This window comes from Cydia amplana, chromosome 15 (genome assembly GCF_948474715.1).
Source record: "Cydia amplana chromosome 15, ilCydAmpl1.1, whole genome shotgun sequence".
Classification (NCBI taxonomy): Eukaryota; Metazoa; Arthropoda; class Insecta; order Lepidoptera; family Tortricidae; genus Cydia; species Cydia amplana.
Window position 1 is genome coordinate 11,696,863 of NC_086083.1, and position 19,533 is coordinate 11,716,395.

The 19,533-nt window shown below is 35.4% G+C and overlaps 1 long non-coding RNA gene across 1 annotated transcript in view; it reads left to right on the plus strand.

Annotated features, from left to right (window-relative positions):
- Window positions 1–15,978, plus strand: part of LOC134654604 (uncharacterized) — a 142,670-nt gene extending 126,692 nt beyond the window's left edge. The window contains exon 3 of the long non-coding RNA XR_010097343.1: window positions 15,953–15,978. This is a non-coding gene — a long non-coding RNA (uncharacterized LOC134654604). The remainder of the gene's footprint in view (window positions 1–15,952) is intronic.
- Window positions 15,979–19,533: the final 3,555 nt, after the last annotated feature.

Genomic DNA, 19,533 nt, shown 5'->3' on the forward strand with positions numbered 1-19,533 from the left:
CAAACGATTATTACTATTATTAGCTAATTGAGGTTTGTAGCGCGTTTATGAATAACGGGGGTTAAAGAAATAAAATAAATACAGATGATGACAGTAATTATAGAGTCAGACCAAGAAAAGTCTGCAGCGGATTTGATAGCTCACGCAGTGCAAGTGTTATTTTAAACGTCAAACTTCTATGAAATTATGACGTATAAACAACACTTGCACTGCGTGGGCTATCAAATCCGCTGCAGACTTTTTTTGGTCCGACTCTATACGCATTTTATTACGGAAAATGATTTAATATTGGGTGTAAATGAAACGGGAATTGGAAATATAAAATAAAATGATATTACATATATTATTCATTTCCGTAAGTCAAACCATCATCTTTATTAGCATTGACGATGATAACGCTCAACTTCGCACAAACCGTATGGTTTTTCACTAAGGAGTGATATATTCTCTTTACGCTAAACTTTATGGTGGGTAGACAAGTCTGTATACTTGTTTGGAACTAACTGCCACAGTCTGTCATAGCCTCATAGCTGACATATGTGACGTATAGGAGATACCGCAATGCATGCATGCATTGCGCGTTTTATAGGAGCTTGGCCTGAGGTGTGTTAAGTAAGCGCGCAACGCATAGCGATGAAACTGGGTAAGATAGTCATGGGAGAATTAACGGTCGACCGGATCGCGAACTCTCGGCTGTTGAAGCGGAACAATCGTCTGCCGCGAACATTGAAGTGAGACGGAGATATGGAAGTCGATAAAACGTTCTCTACAGTGAATCAGTACCCGCCATTTAGGGTAATTTAAATAGCTTGGATGATTTAATAATGGTTTTATTCCATACAATATTACATATACGTGGGAGATTTTTTGTTGTTACACTAACATGAGAAAGAGATTTGAGAAAGTGAGAAACAAACCCACTGTCCATTTTCTCGAAGCAACGAAAACATTTTCAAAACAAAAATGGTTAATAGTAATTAAATGGATTAATTTACGTGAGAGATTTTTTTGTAGGATATAGTAAATATACAGAGCTTAATTAACATGTAATTGTTATGTACACATAGTTGTTATTTTTATATAAAAAAATATTTTTAATAAAGAAAATTATTGGGAGCTGGTTTTGGTGTCAAGCTGGGAGAAAATATAAATACATAATGAGTATATGTTTGAGAACTGCATATTAAAAAATCTCGAGTGTCGGATTCATGTTTTGATATATTTTTTCTATTTTAATAATAGTTTGGATTTATTAAAACCATGTGACATATTTTGTGGAGATTTTTTAAAAAATATAGTATTTGCAACATAGGTTATCACATCTCAAAAAATCTCTAGTGTGAGAATTCATGTAGAGCTCTCATACATTATAAACTGTGCTGACCCGACTATAAAGCTGTAACTACACCAAGAGCACAATTCAGATTTAATAACTTGTTACGGTTTAGATCTTGTTTTGATACGACCTTGAAGATCGCTCACGCTGATCGGTGCATGCGAAATGAAGTGAAAGTCGTGTGTGAGATGCGCTAATCACCAACACGATCGTAAAGGTCGTATCAAAACCTTTCCAGATCCATAACATGTTGTTAAGGTGCCGTAGGTTCAGAGAGCGGAGTTTTTGAAAGTTTGTACCGCTTTTTATAGCAATACGGTTGCCAAAAATTTAATTAGCAATCTTGGGGATTTTTTCTAGGGACTTCAGCGATTAGAATCCTGCCTTTTTGACTATCGCTTGATAAATCACGAACATAGGGCAAAAAAAGCAGTTTAAAAATTTGTAACAATTTATGCACAAAAGCTAAAAATACGAAAATATCTTCTAAAATTTTTATAAGAATCTCAGCGATCGCTTTTTTCATTTTTATAACCTAAAAAATTTTTAAATAATAAATTTATGATGTCCACATTCACGGTCCCGAGACCCGAGCACGCACATTCATCTGGCTCACGTCACGCTTAAGCTCAGTGAGAGTGAGAGAAGAACACGAACCTACGGGGCTTTAAATCTGAATGAGACTCCAAGTGATATTAGTTACGTTTAACATGCGTTTATCTCAATGAGACACATTTCCGTAACGGTCCATTTGAGTCCCATTTCCTTTCAATCTAATTAAGAGTGAAATATCACAACTCCGCGTTACTTCTTCACCGTTAAGAGGAAAGTGGACCTACCGCTTGTCCATACAAACGTTTTAAACTATTTTCCTTCCTTGATGCTGACATTATCCCTCACAAGGTTGCGCCTTAGTTTTGTAAGTTTTCATCTGTATTTATTTGTACCAACATGAACGCAAAAAAGAAAGAAAGATTATTATGATTATGGAAAATATTTTCATTCAATTTGACGTAGGTATATTAAAAGTGCATGCATGCCCCTTTGCTTGACTTTTTTCAATGTTTTAATTGTTATAAGATTAAGGATCAGGAATATTTGAACATATTTTTAAAACTTATAATAATTAAAAAGCGAATAAAGTCAAACAAAGGGGCATAGCGAGGGCATAGCTCTGGTTAATATAACTCGAATTGCGTAAAAATATTTTATATAAAGTTAATATCCATAAAGGAAAATATGGCCTACTTTTGTGTGGTGAAGTGGTCTTCCACTTTCCTCTTATACGGCTATTTTAAACCTTACTGCGACGGAATAAAATCTGTAGATAAGTCACTAAATTATTTTACATATTATAAAATGGGATTAAGTGCCTAGACCGATTTAGTTATTGCGATTTTATATAAAAACCGGCCATGTGCGAGTCGGACTCGCGTACGAAGGGTTCCGTATCATTACGCAAAAAACGGCAAAAATAACACGTTTGTTTCATAATCAAAATCAAAATCAAAATTTAGTATTTATATACATTTGTTGTTAGCGGCAACATCATCTATGAAAATTTCAACTGTCTAGCTATCACGGTTCATGAGTTGACACTGGTGACAGACAAACAGACAGACAATGGAGTTTTAGTAATAGGGTCCCGTTTTTACCCTTTGCGTACGGAACACTAAACAGTATCTTGTAGGGAGTTACGGTGAGCTAGAATCTTTACAAGTGAGTTGTAACCGTAGATGGGCTATCAAAGACTACCATTAGTTGTGATGGTCGGCCTATTTCCGCTTTACATGATGTGGAATGAGCAAGCGGCTATAAAGCCGACATGTTTGCCAACTGTTTCGCTTAATATAAATTATTAAGCGAAATAGATGGCTAACATGTCGTAGCTGCAGAAAAGTTCACTAAGTTAATGTGGAGCTGCTGCGAACTTCGAAAAGCGATTATGCTCTCTCTTCTAATTCAAAAAAGGCAAGAGCTAAAAAACTACACTGGAAAAAACAAGCCGAACTCATTGAATAGGTAAATAGCAGAATTTAAGTAATAATTAAGCTGGTAGGCTCACGACCTACTTATTCCCTTCAATCCAAAATACATACCTATTATACTTTATGTATTATATTACACTTTTTCTAAAATGGCTTGTATTTAATCTCGAATAACAATTTTTACGATAGTTATAATGTTATGTTAAATTTATATCAATGAACACAATACCTACATGATTATAGTACATGTACGGACCTATAATTAAATTAAATGTATCAATTTCAAATTATTGTAATGATTTGGTATAACAAGCAAGGATTGGACGAACAAGATTGGAACTTGTTACCTAATTGTTGACCTTTAAACCAATAAATGCCTACTCGTAGTACAAAAGCCCCAATCAATAGATTAACTTGTCATTGATCATCGAAATCATTAGACATAATGACTCGATCGATATCTTTGTAAAGGTGCGTTTACACGGGCAATTTTTTGAGCAATTGCCCATCAACAGTTACTGTTATTGATAAATCTGGGGCAAATGGAAGGGGGCAAATTTAATAAAATGCCGTATTACTCCACATATTACTGAAACTTCCCAATACAAAGAATGTAAAAGTTGCTACACAGACTTAAAGTGTAATTCTATGGAACTTGCTAACTATGTAAACAAGTCACTAGTAAATTCATATATTTTAACAATTTCAATATGGCGGTTTGTTTACAATTACATGGTTAGCAAGTTCCATAGAACTACACTTTATGCAGGGACAGACTGTGGAAGTGTCACCACAAACGTCAATGTCAAATATCGGTGATAAACAAGCAAATAAATGCCATTACCGTAAAACCACCAAACAATAGTCCAAGGGTTACTAAATATTGTCCAAAATTAAATGGAATATCTTCGTTCAGGTGTGACTTTGATTTAAAATGCCTTGCCTTTGTAAGATTTTTTTAATAATGAAAGAAAAAACTGAGACAAAACCCTAAAGAACATACTACTGATACTTAATAGTACGCATGAAACTTGTAGACCCCATTACCCCTTGTAGACCCCATTATTAGATATTGGTCATTAAAAGAAAATTGTTACTGTTGCCTAAAATTACCCGTATAAACACACCTTAAATTGTATATTCATCGTTGAACAGAAGCTCTGTGAACGTAAATTATTGATCATATAAAAAATACGTTCGAATATCTTTGTAACTTGAACTATAGCGGTAATGTTGATTTCAATTAAAGGTGATTCATTAAGGATTGTTTAGGGTTCTTTGGATGATAAGTAAAGAATAGAAAAAGAATACAAATTACATGTGACAAACATCTATAAGTATAGTAGGGAATATGGAAAAAAGTTAAAATAAGAATACGGCTTAGATAAATCGAACAAAAAAAGAACATTATATTTTCATGCTAAGGATACATATGCATCAGCAAATAATATTAATTTTATCACTGGGTACATAGTATAAAACAAAGTCACTTCCCGCTCTCTGTCTGTCTGTATGTATGCTTAGATCTTTAAAACTACGCAACGAATTTTAATGCGGTTTTTTTTTAATACCTAGATAGAGTGGTTCAAGTGGAAGGTTTATGTATAATTTGTTAACCCGTGCAAGGCCGGGGCGGGTCGCTAGTTAATTATAATTTTAAAAAATAAAGTAAGTATTTTGTATCTACCTACTACACAACCACTCAAAATGAAAATTTGTCTATGTTCAGTCAGCAATTAACTCGCCAAAATAATCTGCCATGGAAATTTTCTTTAAAAAGAGATATATCTGTACAGTTCCCGTTCAAAGTCATCTGTATAGCTGTCTAATTGTTCTACATAAATATATATGTACCTATATCTCTTTTTGTTGTTATTAGTAGGTACTTATTAGGGAATACTTTTGACTTGTAGTCTGCTCCGCTACTTCAGATGCTGACTGTACTTTGGTACAGTCGTCTTCTAAAATATTTGTAGCCAGCCAGGATGCCGACTGTACTTCCAAAGTCCATAACAGATGTCCCAGTTGAGAGAAAATCTATGTAAATATCAGTTTTACTGTCCATTGTCCGAGCAACCTGATCAAATCTGAGTAATACAAGTACTAACTATAACTAATATATTTAATTTAAATAATAAATGAACGTTTGTTACTAGAGCCGATTCTACCTTGACCAGTTTAGACACCGAAGGCCATTCGAGTTATTGGTAACGTTAAATCACAATAAGTGTAGCCGCAGTAGCTCAACTATAGTCTGTGCGAAAAAAGAAGAGTCGCGAAATGTATGGGACCCAATACATTCTACGACTCTTCTGTTTCCGCACCGACTCTAGAAGCGTTTACAATTTTTATTTGACTATACTCTGTAAGAATACAACAGACAGAAGTCCAAAAAGTAAAGGATATTTTTTTTTTGATATTCCACTTTTGACCACATCACTATGGCAACCAGTTGGCAACCAACCTCCATTCCTCGGTTTGGTAAAAAAAAGTATTTCAATCACAACAATATATATTATATAGTTTAGATCAATAGTGTCCAACTGTCCATTCTTACCTAACTATGCAATCGCCTCGGTATTTGGTCTACCGTTTTGGAATTTGGTTCCGTTCAAAATCGTGTTGCACCGCAGTCGATTTACTGGTTATGTGTAAACTGTGCTATTGGTAGCATTAGTTTATTCATTAGAAGCCCGTAACAGCAGTCGATCGTTAGCGTATATTATTTACAACTAGATTGGGGGGTCGACGACCTAGCTTAAACGTGCTCGAGTTAGCCATCGTTTAATTAAAGTATCGAGTAACAAGAAATTAGCATAGTATACATACATTAGTATATTAGTAGAAATTAGTATATAAGTAATTAGTACAGTAGTTAGATATTAGTATAAAATACCGGTTAAATGGGGGTGTAAAGCCAAGAAATTAGAAGGAAATAAAATATATGGCCGCGCGAAACTTGTGACGGTAGATTTGGCCACTGCGTGGGTATTTACCTTTTATAACAATTAGTACTCTGAAAATATACTTGTTTAAAATTTTGCTTGGTACCTAGATCCCTAAGCTCTATCAGTAGCTATTTAATATTAAAATTATACTGCTACACCTACAGGGTAACCATTTACAACTGAAAATAAATCAAAATAAGTCATGTTTTCGTGTTTTTTTTTCTATCTCTAGTTAAATTTAACCTTCTAAGGTTTTGGAAGGGGTCTGCTCTTGCAAACAAAGTCTAGTTTTCATTTTAATTGTTTCAAGGCATTAATCCTTAATTAAAAAGTGTAAAATATTTTATTTTAACCTGTAATAGCGATCCATCAAACTAGAAAAATTGGCATTCACATTTGAATCAATGGCATTAGAAAAATCGAATGAAATAAAATAAAAGCAACTTTGTTCTATTTAATAATGTTATGAATTTTATTATAGGTATTTGTAATTGGTACTAGTATTAGGACGGGGGGACAAGTTAAAACTACAATTGTTTGTTAGTGCCCTTTTAAAGAGCTAGTCAAACAGACCTCTAAGGCCCACTTGCACCATGCCACTAACCCGGGGTTAACCGGTTAAACCTGGAGTTACCATGGTTACCAGTAGAATTTGACACTGTGTTAACGGTTTAACCGCTTAACCCCGGATTTGTGGGATGGTACAAGTGTGCCTAAGTCGTTCCGTCACACCCACGGAAGTAGGCCCTACGTGAGGGTCATCTCAAGAAAGTGAGAGCTGTCAAACAATGACGCTACGTGTTGCCTCTCTGTCGCACTTGTAAATTCGAACGTAAGTGTGACAGGGAGGCAACACGTCGAACGTGGTTCGCGGTAGGCCCTCAGTTTCCTTTTATAACGGAATTTACTTGATTTGACTCGGACGTTTGCTATTCTACTTTTACGGCCGCGATAATCACTACATAGCATAAAACAAAGTCGCTTCCTGCTGTCTTTCTGTCCATATGTATGCTTAGATCTTTAACCCTTTAACCGCCATAGACTCAATAGACTGATATATAAGACATACAAAATCGTGCTCATTTCGTCTGAAAAATAAGACAAAACTTCGTGTAACTTCGTAACCCCGGCGACACGAGCACGCTCGATGACGTATACTATGGGGGTTAAAAGGTTAAAACTACGCAACGGATTTTGATACGGTTTTTTTTAAATAGATAGAGTGATTCAAGAGGAAGGTTTATGTATAATTTGTTAACCCGTGCGAAGCCGGGGCGGGTCGCTAGTCTGTTTATACAATAACCATAATCTATTTCATAATCTGTTTGTTATAAAGGTTTTTAATTTCGTTTTAGTATGACGTATTGTTACATGACAAAAGGGTCCAAAACTTTTTAGTATGAATTTAATTCATTGCGTATGCGACTTTCCTGTGGAGATGAAAAAATAAATAGACTTTACACCCTAATTTACCCGGGACCGGCCGGTCTAGCCTATTGGGCTACCCTGCTTTTTTGACAAAATTGGACCAACGTGGCTACATACATATAGCGTTGTTTGTACATATTAATTATGTATTAACACATAAAAAAAGTGTAAATGCTGATGAAGACTAGAACGGAACTCTTCAACGACGTGTGTTTCACGTATGACGACCCGTTTTTCTATCAAACAGGAGTGAGATTAATTAGTAAAGACAAAGTTAAAATTATATAAATATATATGTATATTTTTTTAATAAGAAATTGTTTTATGTACTTATATTTTAGGGACAACAAACTTTTGGAGATAAGATTAACCAGCGAAAATAAGAATTTTAAGATACAGGTTCAAATCCAGTCGCGGCCACCCCGGAGGCCTAAACAAACTTTAATTGCCTTCATTTATCCGATCATTAATTAATTCAAGTTCGAAAATTTTATGGTTTATATATTATTAAACTCGTGGTCATACAATCCAATTACTTATTGAATTATATGCACATTTAAACGTGAATTCCCTACAGCGTTTCATATTGGTACATAACATAACCACAATATGTGTGTGGTCTGGTCAAAACAAACGGCTGTGGAGAAAATTGTAACACGAATTGTTGCGAAACACCAATGTGGGTATTGTGGGTAGCAACACTAGCAACCAAACATTTTATTGTGCAATAAGATGTAATCATTTGTGAGATATGATCAGTTTAGCTTCCTTTAGGGCAATCAGTGACATTACACTTTTTCTAAAATGGCTTGTATTTAATCTCGAATAACAATTTTTACGATAGTTATAATGTTATGTTAAATTTATATCAATGAACACAATACCTACATGATTATAGTACATGTACGGACCTATAATTAAATTAAATGTATCAATTTCAAATTATTGTAATGATTTGGTATAACAAGCAAGGATTGGACGAACAAGATTGGAACTTGTTACCTAATTGTTGACCTTTAAACCAATAAATGCCTACTCGTAGTACAAAAGCCCCAATCAATAGATTAACTTGTCATTGATCATCGAAATCATTAGACATAATGACTCGATCGATATCTTTGTAAAGGTGCGTTTACACGGGCAATTTTTTGAGCAATTGCCCATCAACAGTTACTGTTATTGATAAATCTGGGGCAAATGGAAGGGGGCAAATTTAATAAAATGCCGTATTACTCCACATATTACTGAAACTTCCCAATACAAAGAATGTAAAAGTTGCTACACAGACTTAAAGTGTAATTCTATGGAACTTGCTAACTATGTAAACAAGTCACTAGTAAATTCATATATTTTAACAATTTCAATATGGCGGTTTGTTTACAATTACATGGTTAGCAAGTTCCATAGAACTACACTTTATGCAGGGACAGACTGTGGAAGTGTCACCACAAACGTCAATGTCAAATATCGGTGATAAACAAGCAAATAAATGCCATTACCGTAAAACCACCAAACAATAGTCCAAGGGTTACTAAATATTGTCCAAAATTAAATGGAATATCTTCGTTCAGGTGTGACTTTGATTTAAAATGCCTTGCCTTTGTAAGATTTTTTTAATAATGAAAGAAAAAACTGAGACAAAACCCTAAAGAACATACTACTGATACTTAATAGTACGCATGAAACTTGTAGACCCCATTACCCCTTGTAGACCCCATTATTAGATATTGGTCATTAAAAGAAAATTGTTACTGTTGCCTAAAATTACCCGTATAAACACACCTTAAATTGTATATTCATCGTTGAACAGAAGCTCTGTGAACGTAAATTATTGATCATATAAAAAATACGTTCGAATATCTTTGTAACTTGAACTATAGCGGTAATGTTGATTTCAATTAAAGGTGATTCATTAAGGATTGTTTAGGGTTCTTTGGATGATAAGTAAAGAATAGAAAAAGAATACAAATTACATGTGACAAACATCTATAAGTATAGTAGGGAATATGGAAAAAAGTTAAAATAAGAATACGGCTTAGATAAATCGAACAAAAAAAGAACATTATATTTTCATGCTAAGGATACATATGCATCAGCAAATAATATTAATTTTATCACTGGGTACATAGTATAAAACAAAGTCACTTCCCGCTCTCTGTCTGTCTGTATGTATGCTTAGATCTTTAAAACTACGCAACGAATTTTAATGCGGTTTTTTTTTAATACCTAGATAGAGTGGTTCAAGTGGAAGGTTTATGTATAATTTGTTAACCCGTGCAAGGCCGGGGCGGGTCGCTAGTTAATTATAATTTTAAAAAATAAAGTAAGTATTTTGTATCTACCTACTACACAACCACTCAAAATGAAAATTTGTCTATGTTCAGTCAGCAATTAACTCGCCAAAATAATCTGCCATGGAAATTTTCTTTAAAAAGAGATATATCTGTACAGTTCCCGTTCAAAGTCATCTGTATAGCTGTCTAATTGTTCTACATAAATATATATGTACCTATATCTCTTTTTGTTGTTATTAGTAGGTACTTATTAGGGAATACTTTTGACTTGTAGTCTGCTCCGCTACTTCAGATGCTGACTGTACTTTGGTACAGTCGTCTTCTAAAATATTTGTAGCCAGCCAGGATGCCGACTGTACTTCCAAAGTCCATAACAGATGTCCCAGTTGAGAGAAAATCTATGTAAATATCAGTTTTACTGTCCATTGTCCGAGCAACCTGATCAAATCTGAGTAATACAAGTACTAACTATAACTAATATATTTAATTTAAATAATAAATGAACGTTTGTTACTAGAGCCGATTCTACCTTGACCAGTTTAGACACCGAAGGCCATTCGAGTTATTGGTAACGTTAAATCACAATAAGTGTAGCCGCAGTAGCTCAACTATAGTCTGTGCGAAAAAAGAAGAGTCGCGAAATGTATGGGACCCAATACATTCTACGACTCTTCTGTTTCCGCACCGACTCTAGAAGCGTTTACAATTTTTATTTGACTATACTCTGTAAGAATACAACAGACAGAAGTCCAAAAAGTAAAGGATATTTTTTTTTTTGATATTCCACTTTTGACCACATCACTATGGCAACCAGTTGGCAACCAACCTCCATTCCTCGGTTTGGTAAAAAAAAGTATTTCAATCACAACAATATATATTATATAGTTTAGATCAATAGTGTCCAACTGTCCATTCTTACCTAACTATGCAATCGCCTCGGTATTTGGTCTACCGTTTTGGAATTTGGTTCCGTTCAAAATCGTGTTGCACCGCAGTCGATTTACTGGTTATGTGTAAACTGTGCTATTGGTAGCATTAGTTTATTCATTAGAAGCCCGTAACAGCAGTCGATCGTTAGCGTATATTATTTACAACTAGATTGGGGGGTCGACGACCTAGCTTAAACGTGCTCGAGTTAGCCATCGTTTAATTAAAGTATCGAGTAACAAGAAATTAGCATAGTATACATACATTAGTATATTAGTAGAAATTAGTATATAAGTAATTAGTACAGTAGTTAGATATTAGTATAAAATACCGGTTAAATGGGGGTGTAAAGCCAAGAAATTAGAAGGAAATAAAATATATGGCCGCGCGAAACTTGTGACGGTAGATTTGGCCACTGCGTGGGTATTTACCTTTTATAACAATTAGTACTCTGAAAATATACTTGTTTAAAATTTTGCTTGGTACCTAGATCCCTAAGCTCTATCAGTAGCTATTTAATATTAAAATTATACTGCTACACCTACAGGGTAACCATTTACAACTGAAAATAAATCAAAATAAGTCATGTTTTCGTGTTTTTTTTTCTATCTCTAGTTAAATTTAACCTTCTAAGGTTTTGGAAGGGGTCTGCTCTTGCAAACAAAGTCTAGTTTTCATTTTAATTGTTTCAAGGCATTAATCCTTAATTAAAAAGTGTAAAATATTTTATTTTAACCTGTAATAGCGATCCATCAAACTAGAAAAATTGGCATTCACATTTGAATCAATGGCATTAGAAAAATCGAATGAAATAAAATAAAAGCAACTTTGTTCTATTTAATAATGTTATGAATTTTATTATAGGTATTTGTAATTGGTACTAGTATTAGGACGGGGGGACAAGTTAAAACTACAATTGTTTGTTAGTGCCCTTTTAAAGAGCTAGTCAAACAGACCTCTAAGGCCCACTTGCACCATGCCACTAACCCGGGGTTAACCGGTTAAACCTGGAGTTACCATGGTTACCAGTAGAATTTGACACTGTGTTAACGGTTTAACCGCTTAACCCCGGATTTGTGGGATGGTACAAGTGTGCCTAAGTCGTTCCGTCACACCCACGGAAGTAGGCCCTACGTGAGGGTCATCTCAAGAAAGTGAGAGCTGTCAAACAATGACGCTACGTGTTGCCTCTCTGTCGCACTTGTAAATTCGAACGTAAGTGTGACAGGGAGGCAACACGTCGAACGTGGTTCGCGGTAGGCCCTCAGTTTCCTTTTATAACGGAATTTACTTGATTTGACTCGGACGTTTGCTATTCTACTTTTACGGCCGCGATAATCACTACATAGCATAAAACAAAGTCGCTTCCTGCTGTCTTTCTGTCCATATGTATGCTTAGATCTTTAACCCTTTAACCGCCATAGACTCAATAGACTGATATATAAGACATACAAAATCGGGCTCATTTCGTCTGAAAAATAAGACAAAACTTCGTGTAACTTCGTAACCCCGGCGACACGAGCACGCTCGATGACGTATACTATGGGGGTTAAAAGGTTAAAACTACGCAACGGATTTTGATACGGTTTTTTTTAAATAGATAGAGTGATTCAAGAGGAAGGTTTATGTATAATTTGTTAACCCGTGCGAAGCCGGGGCGGGTCGCTAGTCTGTTTATACAATAACCATAATCTATTTCATAATCTGTTTGTTATAAAGGTTTTTAATTTCGTTTTAGTATGACGTATTGTTACATGACAAAAGGGTCCAAAACTTTTTAGTATGAATTTAATTCATTGCGTATGCGACTTTCCTGTGGAGATGAAAAAATAAATAGACTTTACACCCTAATTTACCCGGGACCGGCCGGTCTAGCCTATTGGGCTACCCTGCTTTTTTGACAAAATTGGACCAACGTGGCTAATTATTAGGCATAAATAGGTACATATAGCGTTGTTTGTACATATTAATTATGTATTAACACATAAAAAAAGTGTAAATGCTGATGAAGACTAGAACGGAACTCTTCAACGACGTGTGTTTCACGTATGACGACTCGTTTTTCTATCAAACAGGAGTGAGATTAATTAGTAAAGACAAAGTTAAAATTATATAAATATAATATGTATATTTTTTAATAAGAAATTGTTTTATTTATATTTTAGGGACAACAAACTTTTGGAGATAAGATTAACCAGCGAAAATAAGAATTTTAAGATACAGGTTCAAATCCAGTCGCGGCCACCCCGGAGGCCTAAACAAACTTTAATTGCCTTCATTTATCCGATCATTAATTAATTCAAGTTCGAAAATTTTATGGTTTATATATTATTAAACTCGTGGTCATACAATCCCAATTACTTATTGAATTATATGCACATTTAAACGTGAATTCCCTACAGCGTTTCATATTGGTACATAACATAACCACAATATGTGTGTGGTCTGGTCAAAACAAACGGCTGTGGAGAAAATTGTAACACGAATTGTTGCGAAACACCAATGTGGGTATTGTGGGTAGCAACACTAGCAACCAAACATTTTATTGTGCAATAAGATGTAATCATTTGTGAGATATGATCAGTTTAGCTTCCTTTAGGGCAATCAGTGACATCTGATGGCTTTTGTAATATGCATTTCCAAATATTTTAGAATATCTGATGGTTTTGTTTTTGGACAATGTAGCCGAAGATTGTGCCAGTAAAAGTTTATTTAAACATTATTGCACGATACATAAAAGTACAATGGCGGACTTAATGCCAAAAGGCATTATCTACCAGTCAACCATAGGCTGAACCGAAAGATACCGATAATGTCATCATTAAACGTCATATTTCTATGAAAATATTACTCTTTTGATAACACTCCCACACTTTATTCCGTTCAAGTCAGTGCAAAGTTAGCTTAACGCTTAATCAGCTCCGATATATCCTTCTAAGGCCCAGGCCCATACAATAGAAAAACTCAAAATTTGCCACTGAAATTCGAACCTATAGTGCAGGGAGTAGAGTAGATTTTTATTTGTTTGAAAATTAAACGAAACAAATGAAATGCAACTCTGTTCCAATTGAATATGGTTTAAATTTCATCGAACTGAAGAAGTACTATAGGTAGGACCTTGGGTCTTAGGAGGATATCTAATGGCAACTATAAACACTGTATACCAATAATGGTTACCATTATTTAGAGATTATACGTCGGTTACAAACCAGACTAATGCCCACACGTGGCACAACAGTCGTGTTAAATTGATAATGACGGAAAATGGGCATTTACCCTGTAGAAAGCCGTTGACAGACTATTTGATGTCACTTTCTATGTACAAACGAAGACATACGGTTATCGGGCTGAACTTTGCTACAATGTGGTTTACCAAATGATAACTTGTGGTCTACGGTGCCACAGACGGAACAGATATACACTCAAATACGTACCTACCTTCCATTTTTAACACCCCTCTGCATTAGCCTCATGAGTTAAAAAAACACTTTACGTCTGGGTTATAACTATAGATATCAATTAGCTATATGACAGACAGACAGACTGACAGAGCCGCACCATAATTGTTCCTTTTCAACCTTTTTGGTACGGAACTTACAAAATGTTTACCTATCAATTGTATATTGAATTATTGATAGATCACTGAGTCATTTTGACGAACAAAAAGTCCAAAAATTCGTTTGTTTTTTGGTACACTCATGTAATAACCACATCAATTACACAATACCCGACACACAAAAGAGTAGTTCACTATATTTATTCGTAATTACGTCAGTCTGTCGGAACAGCCGAAATGCTCATTATATGCTCCGTCGGTCCGTCTGTCCACGGAGCGTGGCTCGGAGCGGATGTGGGGCTGTGCATCAGGTGATTTTCATCTTTTGGGCACATAAATGAGACTCCATTTACATGTGTTTGAAGTACATTATTGTAATGCAGGTTGTTAAGAGCCCGTTAACGATTTTAGAGCCAAAATGTAAAATTGAGAGATAGTTGTTGAAATTTTACACCTTTTACAATATGAGTAATATCTAAATATGAGTAATATAATAGGTATTGGTTTCTATTAGCACGTCTTCTCATCATGCCTTTTAATAATGAGGTCCCGAGCGTGCGTCACCGGCAATAAAGGGGCAGTTTTTAAAAATTCATCAAAAAATTATAGTGGTAAATTATACAAAATGATGTATACATAAAACAGTTTCAGGAAATGTTGTAGATTGTTTAAGTATCGAAATTACGTTGAAATTAAGTCGATTTTCACGAAAAATTGTCACTTGTTTTGAAGTAATTTCTGGTGAAAATTGATTTCGTCTAACTTTCATTTACTCTTGTTCAATATCGTATAACAAAAATGTAGTATATCAAAGGTGGAGGATATGACATATCCTGTACTCCAAACTGCTAAAAATGGTAATTTTGTATTACTCATTGTGTAATACAAAATTACCATTTTTAGCAGTCCAAACTTACAACCAACGAAATTTACAAATAAGATCGACAAAATCAGTGCTTAAGCGCGTTTACCTAAACGTCCATCAGAAAAAAAACATTACAAATTTAGTGAGTCTGTTTTCAAAAAAAATATCTGTAGAAGTGCAAAATAAGAAGACGTGCTAATAGATAACAGTACTTGTTATTTCTATTACGTTACAAGAGGTGTACAATTTCATCGACTAAATCTATCAATTTTACATATTTGCGACTAAAATTTATACCGGCCTCTTAAATTAATTTTGTATAAGCAGAAACGTCTGCGAACGCTGCTATTAAGCTTAGAAATAAATTAAAAGTGGAAAACTTCACTGTCTTGGCTGGGACTTGAACCCACGACCACTGTATCACTAGTACCTACAGTGCTCATCCCATCTGAGCTACCAAGACCGTCGCACAGTTGACGACAACACACATTTCATTGTAACTATGTAAGTGGAACTAATTTATCTAAATAACGCATTTGAAATTTGGTACATGGTGCGTACATTTTATGCTTTCTCCAGAAAAGTCTAGCATTTCTACGGAAAAAGTAAGTTAATCTCTAACAAGTATTAAAAAAACATGATGTGATATATTTTTTCTTCATAATTGCTAGAATCTAAATAAGTCAGTTGGGTCCTATAGACGAGGATTACAAAGTTTCGTACCTGTACAGTCGGCCAAAAATGTGGTCTACCACCCTACGGTTGAGGTTCGTTTGAACGTCATGAGACAACAAGGTCTATTTAATATTATGTCAGTGACAATTGTCAAGCTTAGCGATCGTTAGATCTCGCAGAAACTTTTGTCAAAACTGGTAGACCACTTTCTTGGCCCACTGTACCAATACTATTACAATTTGACAACTTGTTACCTCTACCTTTAAAACGAGTCTACTGTTAGTTAGACTAACAGCTGCGCACGCACCTGTCATAGCACGCGCCATGGCATCCCAGGGATCGGACCATTTTTGGGCATGTACGTCAACCTATTACCAACAACCTTGTCACAATAACACCATGCCCAGAACGTATACTATTACTCTAGTATCAGATAGTTGATTGTCTTGGACAAGGTTCTATGTCTCCAAAGCAATTTTAATGACAGGCGCGGTCATATTTTACGTGTATAATTACAGAGTAAAAGGGTAGTTCTGGTAAGTATTTCGCTTGCGTAAAAATATTGGAACAGATGCCGTTTCATACGTTAAATACCACTGCCCTATTTTTAATTCGCCATTATTTCTCACGTAGTTAACTCATAGCGAGGTAGAGGAAAAACCAGATGCAGTTACTTAGGTAATATAAGATAAAGATAAAATTTATTTCATATTAAAGTATCCAAAGATCAAGTGAGAAAAACTAGGGTCGTGTCGTATCAAAAAGTCAAAGACCTGTCAGAGTCAGAGACAATGGTCGATACTTTTGACGCGTAGTAGTCCCACAGACTTGTAATTGTCGCTCGCGCTTATTTCTAATGTCACTCAGTTATTTAAAAAAAAGCCACATTTTTTTCTGAAAATGCCCGTTCAAAAAGTTAAGAAGCCATAAATTTGAGAAGTATATCAGGAAGTATATCTTATTTCAGTTTATAAGTATATCAGGTTTAATTCTATATTTATTCGTACAAAACTGCGTAGACGATGCCTATTTTTAAAGTAATTTACCAATATTTACATTGAGTAGTAATAGAGCAATAACACCAGCCAAATCGTGCTAACGACGTTCCTAATCAAAATCATGACTTGTACATGTAATGTTTGGCCCGCAAATATGTGGTAGCGGCACCATTGAACCATCGGCTATTCAAATAGAACCACGTGAGTACTGGCACCATTGTACGGGCTGGCACTGATTAAAAAAAAACGAATTATTGCTGGGGTATACGTAAAGTAGAAAACAGGAATAGGAATGTAGGCTGCGCGTGGTAATTTGTCAAATGGTGCGAAATTGAACAAGTTTGTTGGACTGAAAATTTGATACATTTTCTTGAACAGGATATGTTCTAAAAACCTAAATGTTGTCTGGAGCACAATGGAAACGATAAGATTGCTTACTTTTTTTCAATTGTCTCAAACAGTTTGTTGTTATTTGAGATGTGCAATCATGAGGTATGTACATTGTACAATATGCTGCAAAATAAAATGACGCCCCAAACATCAACCAAATTTCCTGCAGGAGGTCCTTTACTCTGCAGCTTAAGATCGGTTTTCCTAGGATAGCGGCATCGGCACCGTCATATAGCGGCCGTCTCCATACTAAATAATACGGCTAAATATGGATGTCGTAGTATTTGTATGGAGACGGCCGCTATATGACGGCACCGCATTCGGAGGAATCCAAAGCTTTACTGTACTACATAGTTTTAATTTCTTTTTCTTTCCGTATTCGACTAAAGTACTCATATAAGCTTAATAGAGGCATTATATACCTAACAGGTGACTGACATTACCTATAGGCCTAACAGGTGACTGACATTACCTATAGAGATGTATGCAGGACACGTTACTCATGGCACTCCATTGGTACTATGACGAGGTGAAGAGTTAGAAATAAATTCCCTAACCAGGATTCAAAGGTATCACGATCACTAGATATTGCTACCAACTAGGTTAAAGGCAATTGGGCATTCTATTTAAAGTTGTACCAAATTTTTTTGTGTTAAAATAGAATTGGGAATTTTTATATTATTTCTACTCAGAATCACGAGCTTTTTTCATTTCTACTGAGAAAAAATATGACCCCAAAATTTTTGGTCCATTTGGTTACGGTTTTCAATGCAACCTTCTATGAGCGTAAAAAACGGACAAAAAACTCGGACTCTTTTTTTCTTGTATTAGGATCGATAGAGCTCGTGATTCTGAGTGGAAATAATATAAAAATTCAAGTCTAATGCAAGTTGGGGATACAACTTTCATTAGAAATGTCCAGTTAAGACACACAACCTACGAGTTGAAATAAATAAGTTGACCATTACAATCCCGTTTCCCCCATTCCCGTATCTTAACGACTACCAGGGAACTGAGGGACTTCCGGGCAGCGGCGCGTGGCGGACACGCACCGCGTGCTCGTTGGGGACTTGGCCTCTTTTAACATTGACGTATATCTCAGGACTGGCCTTACGGGCAATAAAAATGGGGCATGAATTGGGCCAGTACAGCGGTGTGACAATGCTACAACGCGTTTGGTTGTTGAGTTCGCGTCACGCGCGCGATTGGTTGACGAGTTCGCATTACGCGCACTATTGGTCGAATCTAGTTGCGTTAGACTGCACGATTGGCTCGAAATCGTGAGTGACACCGCTGAACTAGTACCATGTTTAGTGCACGTAAGGCCCGTCCCGAGATATATGTACGTCAATGTCTTCTAAAAGGTTGTATGGACCGACTACATAGGAAAGCTTGACTATTCTTGTGCCTTGGCGTATATGTAGTGACAAAATTCACAAAATATATTGTGCACCAACGCACCACATGCTTGATAGGGACTTCAGTCTATATTGTAAAAGATTGTAAGGATTGACTATGGGTACTTGACACATGTAGCTAGAGTATGGGGCCCAATACATTCCGCGACTCTTCTCTTTCCAAACAGACTGTATCTAATAAGTAGTGACATCCCCTCCCCATACCTAGCTAGGTAAAGATGTACCTACTGCAGATGAAAGGATAGTAAGTATTTTAGCCGTAAAGCTGCCTTATGTAGAATTTATAGAAAATTGACTGATGGTAACTCTATTACTACATTTATCTTGTATCAAAAATACTACAACTTTTTTTAAATACTGCACCACCCATGTGTTGTTTGCCTGACTGATTCTCTTGACCTTTTAGGGTTAGAAAACTAGCGTATCAAGCTATGAATATTACATTTTTGCTTAATTTAAGCGGCGTTAAGTTTTTTAGAAAGGACCCAGTGTGTACTGTTTTAATAAAAGGTCATAAGTAAGTAGAAAATAACCTGCTTGAAAGCCGTTCATGCGATAAAAACTAAAAAGGAATAATCACTCATGCGATGGAAACCTGGGAGATATATGTGTATAAGGCACCTGTCTTGTTCGAGAGTTCGAGAAATCGAGGATTTTAATCATTTAAAAAATCCCCAAGAAATATTACCTAAAGTCAGTTTAAATTACAA